Below are 6059 nucleotides of genomic sequence, written 5' to 3' on the forward strand. Positions count from 1 at the left end.
CAGTCACAAACTTATGCAATTTTGTTTTGCATTTGCAGGTGTTAGGTAAAGACCAGTGAATTGTTATTCAATAATTTTCCCAGAAAAACTACAGAGCAAGAAGAGGACTCATATTAAAAGTTATGAAGCATCTGGTTTTAAAGGAAATTTTCTGATGAGATTTCCTAGAAAAGGTGTCAGTAGGAGTCTGACTCTGCCTGTTAACAGACCTGGTTGCTCTTTGCACAATGTCTTCATCCCTCCCTCAGAGTGGAATCTGATGACAAACTAGGTTTAACCTCCCAGCCATGAGGCGCTGGGTTTAGCTTCATATTGCTTTGTGTGGAGGAGTTGCTTGTCTAGTGAAGAGATGAATTCTAGTGGTGGTTTATGATTCAGAGAAGAAGGAAGTGTAGAAGTATTTTCCTTTCAGCATACTGTGATTTGACGCACAACAATCCTTAGTTGAACTGCAATAGAGAACGTGATGTCAGTCCATTCTTTGCAGCTAAAACAGCTTCAACTCTTCTGGCAAGGTTTTCTACAAGGTTTAGGAGTGTGTTTGTGGGAATTTTTGACCATTCTTCCAGAAGCGAATTTGCATGAATATGGTAGCTATTTCAGTACAGTAAACTCACTGTTTCCTGTTGAGTGACACCCAGTGTGGTCTTCTGCTGCTGTAGCCCATCCTCTTCAAGGTTCAACATGTTGTGTGTTCAGAGATGTTCGTCTACATACCTTGGTTGCCTCCCTGTCAGTCTGCCCATTCTCCTCAGCCCTTTGACATCAATAAGGGATTCAGAGAACTACAGCTCGCTGGATATTTTCTCTTTTTCAGCCGGTTCTCTGTAAACCCTAGAGATGAATGAATAGGAAAATCCTTTTTCCTATTCCCGTTTATGAAATACTCAGACCAGTCTGTATTGCAGAATAATAAGGTTAGATGATCTCTACTGCCATTTTTATGTGAGTTAATTTTCCTTATTTAAATATAATTTGTGCATTTAGTTGTTAGTGTTCCACTTGGGGAAGCAGGAGGAGAAGATGGCCATGGGACAAGTGCATTCAGAGTACCCCTGCGGTTTGAAGTGCCGTTCTTTGTGTCCCTGGCCTTCAGGTGGTATGTTCTGTTAGTTCACTTTAAACACCTAGATAGGTTGAACTGTTATATATTATGTCATGATGTCTGGATTTATTTAAGTTTTTTTTTACACAATTTATTGTCTCTTTAGATTGTTTTCCATTGTATGTTTATGAGCTCTATTGTTAATTTTACCAGGACTATTTTTGGTTGCAAAGTTTTACATTAGTATTAGTTTAGCAAATCTTTGATTTCAGTTGCTGGAACTGAGGTCTGCATGGTAAAACCTTCCTTTATACAAATGCCAATAACGGAAAGAGAAAAAGTTCTACGTCTACATTTACTGGGAAAACAGAAACAACACATGATTGAGACTGCTACACCCGTCTGGCACTAACAACTATTCAACAATCAAAGTCACTTAAATCATCTTTCTTCCCCATTCTGATGCTCAGTTTGAACTTCAGCAGATCATCTTGACAAATACCTAAATGCACTGCTGCCGTGTGATAGGCTCATTAGATATTTGCAATAAGGATCAGTTGAACAGGTATACCTAATGAAGTGGACGCTAAGTGTAGATTAAAATTGTCGTCCCTGTTTGTGAAATGCTGAGGTATGACTGTCAACTACTGTTTGAACTTCCCTTAACATGCAAACTGCTGTAATAGTGCAGTATGCATGATTTCTGTTTAGAGAGCTCTGGACACTCATTTGCTGGCAAGATCTAAATGACATTGGCCAGCACACACTGGTTTAAATATAGTCACAGCAGGAGGAGATAAAAACTAGTGAAAGCTCAATTATCTGTACTTCAAAGCAGCCAAATTGTCAATACTTCCGCATAGCATTTCAAGTTGTGCCAGTTCTTTCATCTCACACATGGTCCTTGAGAAGCAGGCACTTAGATGGAGCCAGGAAGTCATTGGTACTAGTTGGCATTCTGGGATGTGGAAAAACAGACAGAACACTGTATACGATATAGAAACAACCATCCTTGTAGGAACACTTATGTGGCCAAACTTTCTTTCTGTACCTTGTGATTTAAAGGTGCAGTTTGTCCTAACTTTACTTTCAGTTATCACTGACTCCCTGAGTCAGTGTCTGCAGACAGGAAGAAATCCTGTTATAAACTACATTAGAACTGTTGGGGGGAGAAAAAACCCTGACTATACAAAAACGTAAGCAACTTTCTCTCACAGTCACCACTTGGTGCCACCAGCTATGCTTTCACATGACAAATCATTCACATTTCCAGCCAGCCTAGGTGCTTCCTACAAAACCATTCCAGGGACAAAAGAAACCGAAAAGTGCTGATGTAGCATGAAGGATGGTGTTTTCATAAGTGGTTCGACGTCTCTGTCACAAAGCCTGCCACACAACACCATCCATTATCTTTCTCTGGGACAGGGGAAGTTGTCTTGGGGACCTATTGTGTGTCTGGTGGAGTTTTGACTGTGTTTAATTGAGTTGGTGACACTTGTACTGTGCTTGGGTATGGGTGTTGGGAGACCAAGGCTGCAGCCTTGGATCCCAGGGGAAAGTTGTGGCTCCAGGGGGGCCTGTCCTTCCCTCTGCCCCATCCTGGGCTGCCTGGGGAAATCAGGCGTGGAGACAGTAGGATAGGGGTGGAGGGGTGGGGAGCAGCATGGAAACATATGAACAGAGGAGGTGCTGGGCCGGCTCTTGCCCTCTCACTGACAGGATCTGGTCAATGTCCTGCCGCCGAGGGTCGCGGCCTAGCTTACGCACACAAACTTATCTCCAGTGCATCTGCCGGGCCGCCTGCGCAGTCAGGCTGTCTCCATTGCGGGCCACGAGCGTTTTCCTGCTAGGGGGTGAGAGCAGCATGGTTGGAGGATAGAAGAAGGAAAGAAGAGGGGTGGGAGGGGGTGGGGGTGATGGGTAGGAGGAGGAGGGAAGGATAAAGCAGGGAAGGAGAGGGGGGCTCAATGTGAAACTGCCCCTTCCAGAGGCCTGCCAAGTCGCTGAGCTATATGGAAAACACGAGCCGCCTCCAGGGTAACAGGACCACTTCTGAATTTCTACAAACAAAAATAGCTCTGATGTCTGGCTACGACCTCTCTGTTTTCTGGCCCTCGTCGCTCTCTGTGCGTCTGTCACTTTTGAATTCCCACACGAAGACCAAGCTCATGTTCGAATCTAAACAGCCCTCGAGAACAACTTCATTTACTGTTGATGAGAGAGAGGGGGGGAAAAACACAGAAATTTAATAATTGTGTGGAGCCAAGCGTATTTATCATTCCTTCTCTTCTCTCGAATGGAAATGACCTCTTGGTGACCAAATCGTGTAGACCTCAATTGAGGTCCCTTTGGTGAGCCATTTCATCATTTAAACAGCATGAGTTCCAATTCTCATGACCTAATGCATTGTAGAATGCCTGAAATCTGCTGCTTGTGTTTTCTCTTCTCTCCCTCAACCCTTTCTCATCAACAGAAAAAGGGATAGCAGGACAAAGAAGTCGGCAGTTCTGATTTACTGGGACAAAGTGACACGAAATTAACATCCCCAAACAAAACTGACCTGCAGATGCTACATGTAAATTATACAAAATACCACTTAGCCACCACCAAAACCCCCAATTGTTTACATCTTTTATTCTACTCTGAGACTTATTTTTGTAATTTGTCCTTCGTTTCTTTTGGGTATGATAATATTGTGCTTGGCAACAACGGTGCAATGGAGCTCAGAATTAAAACAATCACAGTCACACACCTGCATGTTTTTAACAACACTTATAGGAGAACAGATTATCAAAACCTTTTTACCCGAGGCAAAACTGAAAGTGAAAACAGGAGCACCTGTAGGTACGTACAGGAAAACTGTACTACAGGTCATTCACCTGTGATTTATCTTTGAAGTAAGCTTGATTACTCTCGACTCTTTGATTCAAACACTGTTTTCTATACTAGGTGGACAATTCTGTAACATCACCAGACCAATATAAAGAAAGTTAAAAGGTTCAGAGTGTTGTTGTTATCATTCGGAATCACAACTTAAAGGTCCTACACGATTTTAAAAAGCTACTTTAACTTTGACATGTCCCCGGATTGTGTTTTTCAAGTTCCAGCTCAAATACCGTACAATACCCATGGTATCCTGGCCCATAATGGCTATAATGCCGGCACCTTTTCTGCTGGAACATATACGGCTGAACTCCAATGAACGCTGTACATCTTTCACCCAAATTTAACTGAGACACTTAGAGTGAGAGTTAGCAGAAGCAGCTTCGGAGCGCGATTAAAAATGAATTAAATGACAGACAGCAAAGCGACTGCTAGGTTGGAATTTAAGGGCACAGTTTCCCAGAAAACATTTCAGCGCTGAATAACCGTTGGCTGACCGTCCATTTCAGACATCTAGTCCTGGTTGAAAAATAGTTTCAAACTTAAAGTTGTGTGGATGTCGCCGACATTACCTCACCGTCTGTTCAATGTCCTTCTTTATTGTTGGCTGGACATCCATCCTGGACCTTTTAGCAAGTAGAAGTTTGTGCAAATAAATTTTGTATATTATCCATTTAAAACTACAGAAGACAAAATAAAAAGTCTACATCATTGGAAGACAAAGAAATTCAGAATTAAACAAGTCTATAGAGCTAAACACTCGACACACTGAACTCACTGGACCACAGGCTGACATGGGAACTGAAAAAGGGCGGATGTTATGAGATGTAACAGTACACATGGGCTCAGTGGACACTATATCAGGTACACCTTACTTGTACAAGGTTGTCCTTCGGAACTGCCTTAATTCTTTGTGGCACAGATTCATCGAGGTGCTGAAAAAATGTCTCAATCTTAACATGACATCATCACACAGTTGGTGCAGATTTGTTGTCTGCGTATCCATGATTGGAAACTCCCGTTCCTCCACATCCCAAAGATGCTCTGTTTGGTTGAGATCTGGTGACTGTGGAGGCCATTTGAGTACAGACAACTCATTGTCATGTTCAAGAAATCAGTTCGAGATGAATTGAGCTTCGCGCTATGGTGTGTTATGTGATGGAAGCAGGCATTAAAAGATGGGTACACTGTGATCATAAAGGGATGGACATGGTCATCAGCATCACTCATGTTTAAATGTTGCTCAGCTGGTACTAAGGGGACCCACACACATTAAACCACCAGGCAATGTTTTCCCAATTTTGGTGAACCTCAGTTTCCTGTACCTACCAGACACCTGGTGTGATGTAATCAGCCATCTGCTTTAAGGTGATTGGCTGATGAGATATTTGTGATGATGACAAAGTCCATATAACAGACAATGAGGAAATAATATAATTTACATGCATACTGTATAAACATAAATGTGGTTTTTTCATCTTTAAAAACTGCTTTCAATCAAATAGATACTAGTATGTGCATTAATTGTTACAATATCATTAATATTTCCTGGTTTTTAAGAAATGGCCCAGCTGTATGCTGATTTAGCTCACTGGGTGAATGTTAGAAGGCTTGTGCAGAGGCCCAAGTTTGAATCTGCTCTAAGATGTCGATCCCTTGGGATTTCATCTAGCTTTCCTGTCCTAATGCAATAAAGGCTAAAAAGCCTCAAAAATATGTTAAAAAACGAAAGTCTAACTGGACCGTTACTGCATGTGGAAACAACGTCACCATCTGGCTGTCTAACCCTTTGACAGTGCACAACTGGGTCTGTTCCAGCTGGGGAGGAGCCTCGCCTGTTTTGACACCACAGCAGGGTCCAAGTCAAAGCATCATATTCATAAGAAACACTGGGGATATGTAGTTATGCTCAAAAACAATGACACGTTGAAATTTTCATGTCTTCTTTAAGCTGTAGAGCCAAGACCTCCAAACCTCTAATAAAAGAGAATTATCCTTTTATAGGCGCAGCTTTTTTATGCTTTCCTGGCTTTAAATTCTCTGTGTTCGGTGGGTCAGTTACCTTTAAGGATAAAGTTTGACATTTTGACTGCAAAACAGAGCATTGTTCTCCTCATACTAATCCTACAGT

The sequence above is a fragment of the Oreochromis aureus genome, linkage group 18 (genome assembly GCF_013358895.1).
Source record: "Oreochromis aureus strain Israel breed Guangdong linkage group 18, ZZ_aureus, whole genome shotgun sequence".
Lineage (NCBI taxonomy): Eukaryota > Metazoa > Chordata > Actinopteri > Cichliformes > Cichlidae > Oreochromis > Oreochromis aureus.